The sequence below is a fragment of the Phalacrocorax aristotelis genome, chromosome 14 (genome assembly GCF_949628215.1).
Source record: "Phalacrocorax aristotelis chromosome 14, bGulAri2.1, whole genome shotgun sequence".
In the NCBI taxonomy this organism is placed as follows: Eukaryota; Metazoa; Chordata; class Aves; order Suliformes; family Phalacrocoracidae; genus Phalacrocorax; species Phalacrocorax aristotelis.
Genome location: NC_134289.1, coordinates 4,678,049 through 4,695,625, shown reverse-complemented (window position 1 = coordinate 4,695,625; position 17,577 = coordinate 4,678,049). Strand labels below are relative to the sequence as shown.

Below are 17,577 nucleotides of genomic sequence, written 5' to 3'. Positions count from 1 at the left end.
ACAAAATGCTGTGAGGGAAAGGCATTGTGTTTCAGGTTGACAGGGTGAAAACCTAAGCTTTCCTAGTCTAATCCAGACCCAGTTGCATATCCAGACCCTGTCTGCCTGGACAGTCTCAAAGAGCCAGGGATTACCACCAAAACCCCCTCCCACAGCCTTCCTGGTGGAGGTGGGTGTTTGTGTATTTTATATATGGTGACTGTCTTTATTAGACCTTTCCCATCTTCCTCTCTTCAGCTCTTATTTTCACAGTCCCCACGTGGCTGTTTTTCACTCTGCTGGCTTTCTGCTCCAGCCTTCAATATCCCTTTAAAAAAAAAAAAGAAAAATGCTGGCTCCTTTCCCTCTGCCCCCGCAATGCTTGTTTTGGTCCGGTTTCTCCTTGGACAGGTTGGGAGCCTGCAGTGCTGGAGGCGGTCAGCCATGCAAGCAGGGAAGCAGCTCGGAGGGATGCCGAATGGCTTTTCCATCCCTCGTTGTGGCAGCGCTCAGGGGCAGAGGAAGGAGCTGGGCTGCGGGAGGAGGCAGCTCGGGCCCTGTGGCCTCCCAGGGACCAGGACTGTCAGTCAGAGGGAGGTTGCAGAACCCTGCTACAAACCAATGTGCCTTCTGTTACAGGGGCTTGGATGCTGGTGTGGGGCAGCTGCAAGGATTTTAGCATTGGCCAGGAACTGGGGTCCTCAGGAATGTCTTTGAGGCTTTGCAAGGGAATGTCCCCATGGCATTCTCATACAAAACCTCACCCACGTCCCCTGCTAAAGCCACTTGGCCACTCTTTTCAGCTTCGACTGACCTTACAGAAATACCAGCAGGAGCTGCTGCAACTCAAAAATGTTGCTGATGTTCCCCTTTCTGCAGGGTGGCCTGTGAGAGCAAAGGTGTAGCGCTGGCCCCATTTGCACCCTGGGGCTGTGGGCCACATGGTGCGCATGCTCGGTCCAGGCATCCTGCTTGCCCCTTTGGGTACACCCCTCCCATGCTGGCTGGACCCCTCGGCACAGAGGCAGCTGCTGGAGGAGGACAGCAAGAAACAGCATGGGGCTGCAGCTGGGCTTTGGCTCCCACCCAGGATGTGTCACCCAGGGCTGGCAGGGCCAGCTGGCAGGAGACGACAGGATTTCCCACGTCCCGACCCCTGCCTGGCCCCGCAGGCAGCCGGCAGAGAGAGGAAGCGTCGGGAAGGGCAGGACCTGGGCTGGTGGGCGTGGGGTAACAGGGGTGGCTGCAGCGGGGGGCAGACCCCTGGGCAGCATGGGCTGAGCCCCAGCCCTGCAGCACCCAGGCAGGATGTTGCATCCAAGTGGATGCATCCGTTTCTCCCTTGCAATTCTTTTCTCCTCCCCAAATGCCTCTGAGGAGGTGAGCCAAAGAGGGGGTCAGTGCCCGAGTCCTGCCCCTCCCCGCCCACCGCACCCCGGACGGCGTGCTTTGCCTCTTGCCAGGTTGTTTTCATGGCTTTTATGTTTTCTTGATATCATTTTTAAGGTGAGCCTTTTTCAGCTTGCTGGGGCTGCTTGGACAGATCTGAGGGGTCCTGTGAAGTTAAAAGCCTGAACACATCGGTGAGCCCTGAGAGGTGGAGAAGGTTTTTGGGATCCCAGGCATGGGGTGAGGGTGTGGAAAGGTCACCCTGGCTATTTAAATGCGTGCAGCCGTGAGCTGTATTGGTGGCCCTGGCTCAGAGCCACAAGGAATGTGAGATAGAAGTGTGCAGTGAAACACCCGTCCCTGTGGCCCTCCTGTCAGGAGGTGCATTGAACTAGTTGAAATGCTGCAGTTTTGCATTTGACCCCTTTTCAAGATGATAAGTCAGCATGGTTTTCTATGCTGACTATGCAGAAGGTGTTTTCTGCTTTAAAATTGTCTAAACGCAGCTTGTTGACAACCTCTAATGAAAAAATTGCAAAAAAAAGTACATTTGTCTCAAGCAGCCACTCCTTGACAAAAGCTTTGAGCTTTCTGAATTGTCTTTTTCCTTTGAATGCACTGGCAAAGCCCTCACCGAGCTCTGGAGGGAGCAGCGCCTGGGCTGCCACCGACGGTCATCCGGTATCACCACAGCCAGGGCAGCACGTTGCCGTGTCAGAAAATGCGATTCGCTGGCACGGCACATCTGTAAGAAAAATTGCAGCACAATCATTGCGTAAATACTTCTTTTCTCCCCCCTTTATATGAAATCTCCTTGGGAATTCTATTATTCCCCCCATCCACGTTTTTGGGGCCTCCCAGAGTATACACACACTTCAGCCTCAAAGGTTGCTCATGCGCCCTGGCCTGCTGGCTGTATTTTGGGTTGGGGTTTGTTTGGTTTAGACATACTGTTGTTTCATTTGTTTTGAAGATGCAAACCACACAATGAATTCCACGGATTCTGTGAGCAGTTATGAATAGATGGGGATGAACAATTCAGGAAACAAACAAACAAACAGTTTGTTTGGTCGCTGAACTCTCTTTCTCTGAACACGTAGGCAGTCTTCAACAACTGCCCAGAGCAGCTCGAGGAGTCACCCCTGCCTTGGCTTTTGTCACCTGGAGATTGCCACATCTGTGGCTGAAGGATGGTATGAGGGATCAAAGATGGTCCTTATCCCTCTAAGCATCAACTGATTCTGCTTAGTCTGCGTTTGGGATTTAAACCAAATTTATTGAGGAGTATTTAATTGATTTTAATGAACCTGCTGCTGTTGCTACAGACCAGAGGGCTTGTGTAAGTCATTAATACAGCTGCCAGTGCTACCAGGGCTGCAAAATGGCTAGAGGGGCTAGCACACCCTTATGGTGCTACCATGTCAATAGAGTTAGGAAGGCAAAACCCTCTGCCTTTCCCACTTTATCCAAAATACGGTTAGAAACAATCAGTGCATTGAAAACGGAAGGTGGCGAGGCGTGACGATGGGTACAAGTGCTCTGCAAGAGGGTGGCCTGTTTATTTACACCCATCTGCTTGTTTGTATAATTCCCTCTTGCCACGTCAGGCCTGTCTCCTGGATGTCCCAAGCCTCCCCTTCTTGTCCTTTTACGTGCCTTCTTATTTTTAACTTTTTACTTTAAGCTGGCAAGAAAGTAGAAGGAAATTCCCCCAGACACACAGAACTGCTGCAGGTCTTTTCCTCTGGAGGCTGAGCTCTCTCCAAAGGTGCAAACAGGTGAATATTTGTGTCCAGGTGTGCATGAGTCCTGGTGGCACCAAGCGTTAGCTTTCATGGTGCTTGTATATTATATCCCAGCCCTGGCTAAGCTCTGGCTGTTCGGTACAGCATCCAAATAATGGGTCCAGTGGCAAAAGGCACCCTGCACACAGACCAGGGCCCGCCAGGTTGCCTGTGGGGTGCCTGGGATGCACGTTGAGGGCTGCAGCAGGGAGCTTCTGCATGTTTGATGGGTTTGTGTACAGATGTTTGGTAGAAGTGTTTACACCATTGCGTGCCTGTGCTTACAATGTATATGGTACATATGGGCATAAATCAGCGCCTTGACAAAGCAAGGCAAAAACATCCCAGCTGGCTGAGGAAACCCGAAGAGCACATTGCGCTGCTACTGTATGGTGACGGCTTTGATTCAGTGTGAGCGCGCTACCGGGGTGGAGGATTTTTCCCAGGCCTGGGCTGTGTGCACATGGCCGGGCTGGTTTGCGTCAGCTGCTGACGCACGTCCGGGCCCCGCGACGTGGGTCTTGCATGTGATGCCCATCCTGGCAGCTTTGCGGCGGCCGGAGGAATGAAGGCAAGTCGCACCGGCCGCCAGGCTCGATGGCGGGGCACGGCACCCGGCGGCGTCCAAGGCCCTTGCGCAAAGCATGGGCGCCCGCCAGCCGGCAAAGAGCACCAAAAATACCCAGGATGGGCCAAGGGAGATGTTGCAGGTTCCAAGTGGCTCGCTTAAAAGCTGTTTGCAAGGGGACTCTGCTCCAGCGCTAATGTTAGCTGCTGCTGTGCGCTTGAGGGTAATGGGGAGGTAAAAAGCAGGCTGCTGGCCTGGCCAGTGGCAGGGACGGCTCTGTTTGGCATTCCTGCAGAGAGCAGGGTTTTTGCAGCGGGGCTGCAGAGGCCCAGGAGGAACCCTCTTCTCTGGAGCGTCAGGTTTCGGTGTGGTGATACCTGATTCCCTCTCTGCTCTTCCGGGCATCCGCCTGCGCCTTCGCCCTGGCGGGTGGGGACCAAGAGCCAGGCTGATCTGCCGGTGCCCAAAGGGTGTCCCAGGGTGCAAATCAACAGGAAGAGCGGAGGGGCGGCTTTCCTTCCCCTGGATCGCCTTTCAGCCCCCAGTGCCAGGCTGGGGCCACAGGTACGGCTGACGGTACAGGGGAAGAGGGAGTGTTTAAAAGGGAGAGGTTGCATCATGCAGGGCTAGGCAGGCTTTGGGAGGCAGAAACATCATCTGTTAAACACATACCACCCGCCCCCCCCGCCAGGGAACATTCAATCCTCTCTTTGATGGACGTCCAAGAAAATACTTCTTCCACATCCTAAACTTGTTAGCACCAGTTAATCATCTTAACCTTCTTCCCCTCCGAACACACACTCCAATGAGTTTCCCATCGCTGGCAGCCGTTAAAGACACAGCAACGCTTTTCGTGCCGTCCTCCACAGGCAAGCGTACAGCCATTAATTATTAAACATCCTGGCCGTCCCCCAGGTGGGAGAGCAGAAACTCACATCTCGTGCTGAAGCTGCTTCAAAGTGACTGTCCAGTGAGTCGCTTTGAGGGCAGATGCACTTGACTCAGCTCTCCCCTTCCAGGAGCTGGACCAGGTCTCTGTCCCTTTGTGCACCACCTCTTTAACATTCATAAGCATCGTGAAACGTAAGCCCTGGAAAATATTTGCCTGCCTTGGAGTGATACTGTGACACATCTCGGATTAACGTTGCAAAATGCCAGTGGCATGACAATCGGAGGGTTGGAGAGATGTGCTCACGTGTGGGGTCTGTGCCGCACAGCTGGTGAAGGGAGGGGGCTGTGGAATGACACTTGCTAACTGGGCATCTCCCCTTCACTTCATCTAGCTATTTCTCCTCTTTCCTGTCTGGAAACTACCCTTGTTGCCCATTGCACGTCTTTGCTGTCTTTCCCCCAAAATAAGGTTGTGTTTCAGATAAGGGAAAGGTGACTCCTTGATGCATCCGTCCCCTCTGCAGTGCCTGTGGCTCTGGTGAGGTGCTGATGTGCCTTTCAATGTTATCTGCCTCTTGCAGTTAGGGGTTTGGGAGGCAGCCCGCTCACACAGCCTCCCCAGACCAATTGACCCCCTTGCTCCCCAAACAAGGGCCAGGGCGATTCCTTCTCCGCTCACTCATCCCATTCCAACCTGCCTGCAGAAGCTCAGTGTCTGTTTCTTCCTCAAGCGATGTCTTGGGTGAGCAGCATCACAGCTGGACTGTGCAAGCAGGAGGTAATTAAATCAGTGTATTCGCCAGGGGGGCAGCTGATTAACAGCACATTTTCCCCGCGCCAGGGGGCCTGAAACACACATGGGCAGTATCAATCCATCGCTTGCCTCACTCATCTCCCTTAGGATGCCTGTTTTTTTTCTTTTTGCTCTTCTTTTTTTCTGTTCTTTCAAAACGAGGATGAAGATTGTATCAGCCGAACTGGAATCTGAACTGACAGAGCTTTGTGAGAGGGACTTGTTTATTATGATTTGCTATTGCTCTGGGCAGCGTGTGCGCTACGCTGGGGACCACCCAGCGATCCCATCCACACCAGGCTTCCTTTGCCGTGTGGCTCAACCAGCAGCAGGTAGAGGACCACAGGGCTGTGGGCTGTGCTTTGCCTTTGGGAAGGGGTCTTCCTGAGGTCGAACCCAGTACTGGGACGTGGTGCTGCGTGGACACGGCTGGATCCCTGTGGCTGCTCTTTGCTTGTCCTCCTCCTCTATCATCAGCCGCTGCTGTCCAAGGGAGGAGAAGTTGCTGGAGGCAATGGCAGCTGCTGGGAGTTGTGTGTTGGCCTTGTCCCTAAAGGAGCTGAAGCACACAAAGAGCTGGATTTTTTTTTTTCCTTTTTTATTTAATTTTTAAATATTAGTTCCTTATTAGAGGGATTTTGGCAGCAAAGAAGTAGTTATGTTTCCCAAAACAGCAGCCATTGCCTACAGATTGACTCCCCCTTAAACCCTACTCTATACAAGTGCAACCCAGATGAAAGAGGGGTTGAAACTCCAAAAGCACCCCACAGAGCTTGTGGGTCTGTGGCACAGCCCTGGCCACAGCAAGGGAGCCACGTCTCAGCCCTCGGCTCACCAGGGAGCGATGTACCCGGCCCCGACCTGTCTGAAACCCAGGGAGAAGCTGTGGTATTGTAAGGCTGTTCGGCAACGTGACTTAACGTGGGCTTAAAAACAGAAGGAAAGGAGACGGGGAAAGAAGTGTGGGTTTTTTGAAAGACATAGCCTCGTGTTTCTTAGTTTACTGCCAATCCATGTGTGTCGTGATCTCTTGCTTATGGGTGACCCGTGTGTTTATAGCAAATGTTGGTGGATTATTTTTGGTTGGGTTTTTTTTTTGGGGGGGGGGGGCGGGGAACAGGAGGAGATTGGGGTTATTGGATGTGGTTGTGAATATTTCCCTCCCTGAATTTCAAAGCCATCCTGGATAGATACCTGTGCTCTGCTATTGCATTAACCAGAGTCTTAATGGGCACAGGTCCTGGTATTTCTTGGGACAGCGATGGGAAGTGGCTCTCAGGCCCTTCAGGAGGGGAAGCTACAAACATGCGACTCTTGGATCGAGGGCTGGTGCGGGGCATGCACTGTCCCTGGCCCCGTGTGGTCTGGCATGCATTCAGCCATTGCCGCCTCCTCCACATGGGTTTTTCCATGTGCCTTTCCCATGCAGCAAACTGCTGCAGACCTCGGCCCTCATTCCTCCTCTTTGTTCTTTTTTTCCTAGAACAGTGAGGGCTTGCTGTTTTTGTAGGACTTGGGGCTCTTTAGCAGTGGCTGAGCAGCCCCAACAATGTTTTGCCAGGCGTGCGTCCCTGCAGCACATATTTGCCACCCACCCCATGTACTCTGGAGAAGATTCTCTCTAAATATAACGCTTTTTTCCCCTCATGCCCTCAGGGCCTTTCCTTTTGGCTGGGAGGAAGAGCTTCAGAGTAACTAGTTTCTAAGCTTGGTTGGTTTTCCTCCAAGTTATTTTTCCTCTGCTCCAGGGGCAGGGGAAAATATCCCTTTTCTGTCTTCATTGTGCTTTCTTTTCTTCTTGAGATTATCATGGGATCTCTCACTACCTTAAAAAATAATGACCTGCATGCCTAAATAAGAAAAATCTTTTGGTCTCAAAGAAGATGAGGTCCTGACAGAGTTTAGCAAACTTACTAATTGAGTCAAATTTGCCACAGTGGAAGATGGGAGAATACAAGCGCTTTCCAGACCACTCTCAACAGGGGGGCAGCAGTTAGTTGGGGTTACTTTTTGCCTTTCAGTCTGCTGGCTCTCTCTATAGTGTGTGCAGTGCAAAGCATCTGGTTTGGGCACTGGAGGCAACAGGGAAGGGATTTACATGCTCAGTCTGTTCTAGGTAAGGAAAGCAGTGAATCCTTTTATCCGTTAGCCACCATGGGTTGTCTCCATATGTGCGTGCTGCCCCAGCCTGGCTCCTACCGGGCAGAGCCCTGCACGGGTGTAGCCAAGCTAAGCAAACCTCTCTGAGCTTGAGACGTGCTAAGAAAGCATCAGTTAGATTTGGATGAATGAATGAATGCTCTCCTCTTCCTGTGCAATAAAACATGCTGAGCAAACCCACTTGGGCTCAGAAACCCCATTGCATTTTTCCTTTTGAAAGGACTAGCATCAGCCCCGCTCTCCTCCACATGCTCTGTTTGGAAAAAAGGCAGCGCATCAGGAAAGAGCCTGAAGGAAGAATTTATGGTGTCTCTAATTATTCAGTTTGTTCCATCCTTGAAGAAGAGGATAACGAATGACAGGGATGCATTGCCGGTCTCTGGAGGAAGAGTGCTGTGGCTAGGCTTATGTCCAACTGCTGATAGGGTAATTAGTGGTAACTGGGAGCTATCAATCATGTTGGGTGGAAAAATGTCTCGGTTAAAGGAAAGACCCTCCCAAACATTTTCATAACTCAAAAGGGTGTGAGACAGGGACTGGAAGACAGTACTGGCAGTCCATGAGCTATTTGAGGAAGGAGACTATTAAAAGATAAATTGAACACAATGGTCTTTTGTTCCTCCCCGGGTAGGTGACAGAATTTGCTGTTATAAAAGTTGTGAAGTATTTTGGAAGAAGGAAGGAAGAAGAAGAGAGTTAGCAGATGGAAAAGAGGGAAGAAAAACAAGAATTAGGGGCGGGGAAAAGTAACAGTGAACTAGATACTAAAATCAGCTGCTAATTGCAAAAATGATACAAGAAAAAAATGAATCTATGTAATTTCACAAGTGAGTAAAATGTATCATTTGCATAAATGCCTGATCAGAGGATTTATTTAAATAATTATTAGCTATAGTAAGTTCCAACTTTCTACTTTTCCCAGACAACCACTTTATGAGAGAGATTGTAATTTTCAGCAGGAAGTAGAAGTGCCATGGATTTTGTTTTTTGCTTTACCCAGCCATGGTTTACTTTGGCCAGTTCTTCCCTGTGGTTCCTTCCTCATTCTGTAGCTCTCTGAGGAATAGGACTTGTGCAGGGCCTGACCAAGTGCTGAAGAAGCGGTCAGCTCCTCAGTAGAGGAATGTCAGACTTCTCCTGAACAACCAGCTGCGGTTTTCAAACCAGTTTGGATCTCCAGAGCTTTCAGACACCATGTAGGATGTAGTGTAGGAGCTGCAGAGAGACTATCAAACACCTACTCAGCCAAGAGTAGGGTTTTATTGGAGTGGTATCTTGTTGCATTGGCATGCCTGTCTTCAGGCTAAGAGTTGCAAGGCACTTGTGAAAATGTCCAGGTGTTTGAGGTGGACTTCAAAAACACAGAAGGAGCTGGAGAATTAGTGGGGTAGTGCCCCTGGACAGCAAGAGCTGCGGAAGAAGTTGAGGAGACTTGGCAGTCTGGCAGGGAAGTTCTGCTGAAGCTGTCCCAGCGCAAAGGAGTTATAGGAAGGAATCAACTAAAGAAAATCATAAACTCCTCAGTGAGCTGAGATTTGAGAAAGAAGAAAAGTAAAGCTGGAAGGATTTAAAATGAATAGCTTTGAAGATGAAAGTCTAAAAGTCTAGGGTGAGGTGGGACTATCAAGGACACCAAGAAAATGCTGAAGAAGTTCATTGTGAGTGAGAAGGAGACCTTCGTCCTCACTGGAGCACGGGCTGATCACGCCAGACAGTGAGAACTCCAGCTTAGAAAAATGCTGCAAGAAATCTCTGAGCCTTTGAGGGCTCATAGAGGACAAGTGACACTTCAGAAGATAAAGACAAGGCAGAGGTGGTGACAGGGGGCAACTCTGTTTCCCTCTGTGATTAAGACCCTGTGGATAAGGTAAATAGACACCATGTCTTCTGCCTTCACCAAGCTATCTGCCATTGACTCATGCAGTGAGCCAGAAACCAGGATGCTACTTGAGAACCACGCTTCAAGAGGCAAACGGACCACTGAGGGGGGGCAGCAACAACTACCAGAGGTCCAGAAAACAGGGCCCCTGTGGAGAGACTGGAAGAATTAGGTTTTGTTTAGTCTAAAGACAAGAGAAGACTGTGGGGAACAGGACAGCAGACTTCAAACACATAAAAGGTAACCGCAAAAAGGAGAGAAATAAAAAAAGCTGTTCTTTGAGTTTGCTGTGCATCAGAGGTCATTGACTAACTTAAACAACAGTGGAAATGTTGGGTAGTCTCTCAGAAAGATAATAAATACACTCTTATGAGTCAGGGCATGGGTATCGCCTGGACTGGATCACTAGGGAAGAGTGCAGTGTCTCTGTCCCCAGAGGACAGCAACAGGTTAGAGAAATATTTGCCCAAATGGGCTAGGTAGAGACCTTTTTTCCTTTGGTTGCTTTGAAGATGTTCCCTCCTTGACTTTGTGTCCCTCTCATTCTCCAGGAATCCTTTAATCTCTCTTTGGTTTGCTCAGGGGAGGCAGAAGGGGAAGAGAAAGGGGATAGTCAAGAGCAGCGGTTTTCGGCTGGCGGTTTGTGTGAGCCCGGGGGCACGCTGGCTCTTTGGCAGAAGGTGGCAGAGCGGAGTGAGCCTGCCACCATCCGGTTTCAATTTACCATCTAGGGGTCCACACCGCTACTGGAAAACCCTGAGGGGCCTCCAGCTCCAAAGCGCGAAAACCCACTGGGCGAGCTGACCCCGGGGGACCTTCCCAGCCCTGTTTTCTCTGCTTTCTGTGGTGCTAAGTGCTTCAGCATGGCAAGGACAAATGTGATTGTTTGCTGCTTGGAAAGAGCTTGCTGACCCATGGATGTCTGCCCAAAACAAGCATTGTTCTGCCCTGTGTTGGCCATCCCACTGTCTCTCCCTGAGCAGTGCCGGAGGTGCTGTGCTCATCCCGGGTGCAGCCAGCAACTTGTGGGCCATCTCCTTTTGGCCCTTTCCTGCCCTTTGTTTTTACAAGGGGCTCTCCCAAATGTTTTTCAGAATATTTCTGTTTGTCTGTTGTTGAACCCTCATCTTTGAGCACTTTAATCTGCCTAACAGGCTTGCTGTGGTTATTCCAATGACCTGGACTTTCCTCATCAGATTTTTCTGGCTCTGGAGGCCGATTGGCTCCTGTCATCCTTATAGACCATTCTTGAAACAAGAGGATGCTTAGAGATGCAGTTAGAGTCTATGGCTTAACTCCACTATCAGACCCTCTCTTTTATTTTTGAGACTGCTGCTTAATCATGTTAATTCTTCTGTGAGGCTCCACCTCATTGTTCGCTTTGGGCATGGGTTCCCATAGACTTCTCTCAGTGGTGTGCTCGAGACCTTCCCCCTGGCAGGGGCTGGTGGTGGTGGTGGTGCGCTGGGATGCTCAGAGTGCCTGAGCAGTGACTTTTATCCTCAACAGCTGCTGATATTAACTGCCGAATCTTGGTGATGTCATGGGTTTGATTTCAGAGGCGAGCTTGAGTGACTGGCGTAACCTGGTGCCTCAGCTTAGCGTTGATCACATTTTTTGGCAGTGAAATCCTGATAGCTTTTTTGCTGTCCAACATTTCTTCGATCCTTTGAAGAACGTCTTGCCGTTCTGCAAGGGTATAGCCAAGAGGGGGATATTTTGGGGATGAAGGGGCCTGGCCTTTGCCAGAGGCTTGTACTCTCTGGAAGGAGTTATACACTCAGATTATCTGCTATTGCTGACAACACCTGAAGCAAAATTCCTGGAGCGTGTGCTTTGGGTGATCACTGTTTAAATTTTTTTCTTATTATTTTGAAGATTTCTGCTGTCTTTAATTTCCCCCACAACTAATAGTATTGAATTATGGCAAGGCATATGGCATTTTTGCCTTTTCATTTGAGTTAATGCTCTCTTCCTCTGCCCTCATATCATTTGTCCCCTGATGGAGGTAGGGAAGATGTCTCTAAAAGACTATGAGTACCCTGGATCTGTTGTGTGAAAACTGCAGCACACCCAGCCTTTAAAAAGGGCCAAACCCACCATCTGGGCTCCATGCACCCAAATGGGTTCTGCCTGCTCCGAAATGGGGGTGACGCTGCGCTGAACGCCCATGGGGCCACAAACGAGGGGAACCCTGCCACCCCAGGTATGGTCATATTTGGGCTGCTGACATTCTGATCAGGATTTCATAACTAATTGCCTTGTCACAGCTATATTTTTATCAGTTAACATTGTCCTGAATGTCAGGAAGTAACTATCTCTCTAACTCGCTAAAGCTGCCTTCTGGGTCTGTGAAATGTCTGGATTTCCTCACAGGGATGGATTACATGTTTACCTCTCCCATTCTGCCAGTGCGTGTAGTGAGGATGACCCAAGGAAGCAACAACAACATCTTTATGTTTCCCTTCTGTCCTCCTTGTCTTGTGTATGCTATAGAGCAGAAAAAAAAAAATCCCTTGCATGTGAGCTTTTGGAGCAAGCTGGAACACACCCGCACTGTGGACACTGGACTGCCTAAATCCAAGGAGTTAGAGGAAAAAAAATTAAAGAACAGCATTTGAGAGTCTTTTAAGAATGAACGCTTTTCCAGACGTCAGGAAATGCTGTTAAATGGATGGGATCGTTTCAATGATCCGATCAGTCCAGAGAACATTGCTGTGTCCAAAGCTGGAGGATATCTCTGCCATCAGCAGAAGGTCTCACACCACACTGACCCACTCTAATACTATCCAGCTTTTAACATCTGATATTCCGGGACATGGGACTTTCCAGATTAGGGTAAATATGACCCACTTACAAAACTAAGCGTCCCCTCTTCTGAGCCCAAAAAGGCTACAGCATGGAGGGTGGCTTTTTATCTCTTTGGGTGGGTGAGGGAAAAGGGGTTATTGCAGTTCTGTTTTAGATAGTCACAGGTTGAATGTGCCATGGGGAAGGACAAGTGAGCAGAGGGCTCTGTGGCATGGTCCTGCTGTTCATCACAGGTGTGCTCCCTCTATATGTGCAATACAGTGGACTCATCCTGTCTGCAGACCATGGCTGCTCATTTGCTCGCTTGGGCTACAGGAAAGGCAGAGCTTCTTTAAGGAAAGCATAAAAACCAGAGCAGCTGAGAAGGGACAGTGCAGATGGTGGTAATTTCCAGAGGCCATATGTTTGGAGGGACCCTGGGTACCCCCACAAGAATTCTTTGTTTTCTCAATGTTCATTTTCAAAGGTGCTCTGGAGGTCTCCTCTTTGCAGGAGGCCACTGCTTCCTCCCACTCGTCCACTCCTGACATGTTTGCTCCATCCCCTCCTCTGTCCCCTGCTGCTCGACAAGCCCCGCAGCTGGATAAACAGTGATCGCTGCTGCTTACAGCCCTCCAGTGCCTTTCAGCGAGACGCCGGCACGGAGAGATGCTTCCTGAGCAGCCCGTCGTGGGCGGACGGTCGTGCTGCAGCCTGCATGCCAGCACTGGCATTGCTCTGGTCCCGGCAAGATCAGGTTCAAAACCCACAGGACCTGGAGGTGCTAATTGCAAACGTGGGCTCCCTGTTCTGTGTAAGGCTGAGGAATTTGGTGATCTGGGAGGTCTGGGTCTGTCTGCTGGCTGGGCTTAGCTATGAAATGGGCTTAGAAATGTTCACAGTAGCTTTGATCCCTACTCTTTTGACTCATTATCATTATGCTTATGGAAAGGGGATCTAGCTCATCTTCTAAGCAGCACCGCCTCTATCTCACCCCAAAAGACCCTGCTATAGACATGAGAGAGGAGGAACCCCCATTGGTGTGATCTGTACTTGTGGCTGTTGAGGCTGTTGGCTCTTGGTTGTTTGTGGAGCTCTTTGGAGTTCACCACCATTGAGATCTGGCCTGCCTGGTGAAATCAGGCCTGTTTCTACACAGCTGCCCCAATCTGGCTGGGACTGCAGGAGCCGGGGAGCACAGGGGACAACACGCAGCAGTGTTGTGGTGACTCTGTTCCAGTTCATGTTGCTTTCAGGAAGGGTTCTGTGCAGCCTGGTTGACTTGTAGGCTTGCTTTCTTGGCTTACAGGGTTGCCACCATCCCTGACGAGGCCAGGGAAGCTGTGGTCACCGGTGCACTGCATGCAGCATGGCCAGTACTGCCCAGGAGAGGCTGGCTCAGCCTGGCCACCTGTGGTTAGAGCGGTTGAGAGCGGGGGCACAAGGATCCCCTCCCTCTTTCCTCTAATGTGCGTTAAATTACATCTTGTTATATTAAAGACTGAGCCTCTTTAGAAGCTCTGTTCAGCCTTCTCGTTAATCACCGTGACAGAACATGACAAATCCACTTTGCTGAAGCATTATTTCACTTTGTAAAATCCCCGGTGCTTTGCAACAGCTTATCCAGCAGCACCTCCTCCCTCGCCAGCATCCTCGGGACATCTTCCCTCCTCCTCCTCCAGCCCATGCAAGACAATGTTGCTTTTAGAAGTGACACTGTCTGAGGGCTTCGCTTTCTCCTGGATCGTGCAGACGGTCCCGACATTTGAACTCCAGTCCCTGGATGGTCTCTACTGATTGACTTATTGCAGCCAAGACTGTGTCCCTGCAGCTCACTGATGTGTGCTTACACAAGACTGTGCAGTCCCCCCTTCACAGAACCATTAATTTTATAGCGGGCATATAAGAGAGATGGGCCTCCAGTATGCCTCCTGCCTTTGATCTGTGTGGGGTGCGTGGCCTGATGGGCCCAGAGCTGCCGGCATCGTTGATTTACTCTGCTCTGCGGACGTAGCTTCTGGAGCAAACAAAAGCTTATGTTTTTTCTCAGCGGTATTGCAATACCATTACAGGCTGTGCTGCTGTCTGGTCACATTTGGTCTGGAGGAGCAGGGATGGCTCACGGTTTGCTTGCCTTTAATTTTTTCTTTCAACATTAGGTAAACGGTTTGGTTCATGCAATCTACAAGTGCCCCAAACCCATGGAGACGGGTAGGCGGGTTATTAAGGGTCTGTAGTGTTGTTAATGGAAATAAAGTCCGTGTATTGGCAAGCTGTAAGCACTGACCTTGTGACAGGGCGCTCACTCTGAAACAAAATATCTCCAAAACAGTTCTCTCACAGAACTTTATTGTCATGCAAGCCAGACTCAGAAAACTCCCCCCCCACCCCGCCCCATCTGGCATAAATGAGGATTCCGGCCTGTGAGTCTGACCTTGCCCTCGAAAATGAACTCTCTGATCAGAAACCCTTTTGTTGTTTAGACTTGGCATACCAGGTATAATAGCAACCTCAGCACCAACGCTGGTGATGGGCAGTTGCCAGACTGACCAAACCTGGGTCCCACCCTGAGCTCCTGTCCTAAATTTGTGCGGAGTTGTTCGAGTGGTTGAGCCTTCTGGCTGTGGACGTTGACCTTAGGTCTGTCAGTCACCATGAAGATGCCAAACTTTATTTTTCTTTTTTTATTTTAACCAAAAGGTACCCTTTAGAGGTAACGTTTTTGATCAATCATGATGAAAGCTGAGCAAAAGTCTAAGAGTGGCATGTAACAGTGCAGTTTTAGGTCACCAAAGCTTGATAGCCAAACCATTTGCCGTAGTCCCCGGTATGAAGAAGTCAGGCTAAGTGAGAGATTTCGAGTGTGGAAAATGTTTGTTCATCCAAAGTCTCCAGTTTCTTTTGTGGACTTTCAGCCAGGGGCATTTTCAGGATGATGACGACGTATTCTGCAGGTGCTCACTGTGACATCCGCCTCCTGGGCAAAGAAGAGGTTGCTGCCTGTTATCTGTCAGCTTGCCTGTTTTACTGTTTAGTCTTATGTCTTGGCACCTCATATAAAGAAGCAAAAAAAAAAAAAAACAAAAAAAAAAAACCAGAGTGTCTATAAAGCATGGAAAATGTAGAAACCCCTGACAATTGTATGGTGTGTCTTGCTTCTCCCACAGAGAGGAAACCACAAAATAGTGAGTCCAGGGGTTTCTTTCCCCACACACAATATCTGTCAGGATTTTGAGGAATTTTCTGGGAACTGATGAAAGAAATGTGCTGTTTAAGCCCTGATATATACTGTACAATGGATCTGTACAAGGAAGATGCAGTGCTGCACACTGGCAGCTTTCAAAAGGCTTTCCGAAGTGAAAGAAACCCAAAGGATTTGAGGGAATTGCTTCCAAGAGGGCAGATTGGCTCCTACGGGAACAAAGGCAGAAGCAAAGGGGAAAATTAGCTTGTACTAAAGACAAAAGGTACCTGGTACGTTTAATAGCTGTAGTTTCCTTTTCGTGCCTTCGTAAGATCACCAACATTGGTGGAAAATGTGCAGGCAAAGGGGCTCTTGCCTCCCCAGATTCAACTTTCATAACCCCAAGAAGCTGGCAGAATGTGAGGGGGAGTCACACAACCAATGAGCCCCCGTGCTCGGCTGTGTCACGCTCAGGGAGGGGACCCCTCTGTGCCAAAGGACCAAAAAAGAGTGTCACGGTGTTGAGAGCCTGACTTACATGGCCTTCCTAACACAGGGCTTTCTGAAGCTGACCTACACTTGTGGTGACTGTAAGCATTGCTGCTAATTGTGGGTAAACCTTAATTAATCAGCAGGGAGATGGTGAAAGTACATCAGCAAATGGGAGCAGTATCAGGATCAACCCCAAAAGATGGCACAATGTATTTACATAGCCCTTCTTGTTAGGATTTATTGTATTAAAGTATTAATTATTGTTTATTTTTCTGCTTTCTTTCAGGTCCACCTGTAAGTACCAAACCTTTATGGTTTTAGAAGCTGTTGACACAGAGTTTGCAGGGCATGAACTAGCAAAGTCTCCTGTCTGTAGCATCTGGTGCGGTAGCCGCCTTTGCAGTCCTGGTGCCCTGGCATCTCCCAAACAGCAAGTACTGCGGGTGCTCAGGACCCATATTGGGGTGGGATTGCTTTCAGCTGCATCGCAGCTTCCAAAGCTGACAGTGGGAGTGCAGGGATGGGGACATGGCAAATATGAGGGGCAGAGATATCTGCGTGTTACCAGTTGGCCCCACATACCCTGGGGGAATCGGCTGTATGTGCTTCACATGCAGCGGATGCCACACGCTGAATGAGATGTGTTTGTGAAAAAGGGAAAGATAGATCGCAAACACATGGCGGGAGCTGAGCTGTAGGGACTTGTTTCCTGCTGCTCACCCGGGCTTGCTGAACTGTTGGGTCTTCAAGTATAGCTGCACAGCTATCAATTTCAGAGGAAAAATTGTGTTGACAGCTTCCTTTTCAAATGTTAGCTAATGCAAAACCTCAGTGCAGACGATTTAGGCTTCAGTAAAATAGCTAGGTTATTGCAGAAGATTTCTTACAGCTATTAAGAGACCCATAGTGAACCAGAAGCAGCAATGCAAGGAATGAGGCCATGTATTGACATCTCTCAGGATTATAAAGAAACACTGTATTGTCTCTAGCACGGTCCTTCTAGAGGAAATGGTTTATATACATGTACAATAGAGGAACTATACTGGGTTTCTGTGAAGGAACATGAGAAGTTAAACATACGGTAGTCATCTTTTGTCTGTTCACACAAAAATGTCTTAAACAGTTTGCAGATGACATTCTGAGAAGTAGTTGCTGTACAACCTATTTTCCTCTTTCATCAGCTCGAAATGCTATAGACCTAACTCCCACAGATATACGAGCACAGCCCAATCTAGTGACAACAACCTTCCAGAAAGCTGCACCTTCCAGGCCAAAAGGTCTGGCAGTGTTTTACAGCTGGAAGGTCTGATCCACACAAACCTGCAGCGATAGCTTATCCCAGGGGCTTTCATGACTGGCTGCTGAAGTGGTTGTATCCAGCATTAGCTTTGGGTTACTGGGAGGAAAGCACAGCTTTGTAGGGTGCTACAAGTGGAGTCCATCCAGGGCCGCCCCTGCCACTCCACCCTGGGCAGGAATATGTCAGCACTAAAGGGCTGGGGTGGGCACAAAGTTGGCAGTGGTGTTGACGTTTCTGTTATTGCCATGAGAAATTAGAGAGAAATCAATAGGTCAATGCAGACTCTGTCTCTCGGGAAGCAGTCTGTGCTTTTGCAGGGTGAGGAAGACGCATACTCCAGGCTTCCTGTGCAGCAATAAGGGTTAGAA

The 17,577-nt window shown here is 49.4% G+C and overlaps 1 protein-coding gene and 1 long non-coding RNA gene across 5 annotated transcripts in view; one reads left to right on the top strand and one right to left on the bottom strand.

Moving 5' to 3' along the window:
* The window catches only part of COL13A1 (collagen type XIII alpha 1 chain), a 90,986-nt gene that overhangs the window by 12,051 nt on the left and 61,358 nt on the right, over positions 1-17,577 (top strand). The gene's annotated exons all lie outside the window — the stretch shown is intronic.
* LOC142064456 (uncharacterized) overlaps positions 14,638-17,577 on the bottom strand; it is an 80,111-nt gene continuing 77,171 nt past the window's right edge. The window contains exon 5 of one of the 2 annotated variants that reach the window (XR_012663111.1): positions 14,638-15,210. This is a non-coding gene — a long non-coding RNA (uncharacterized LOC142064456). Of the gene's footprint in view, positions 15,285-17,577 lie in introns of both variants that reach the window. The other variant, XR_012663110.1, reaches the window with a different exon arrangement.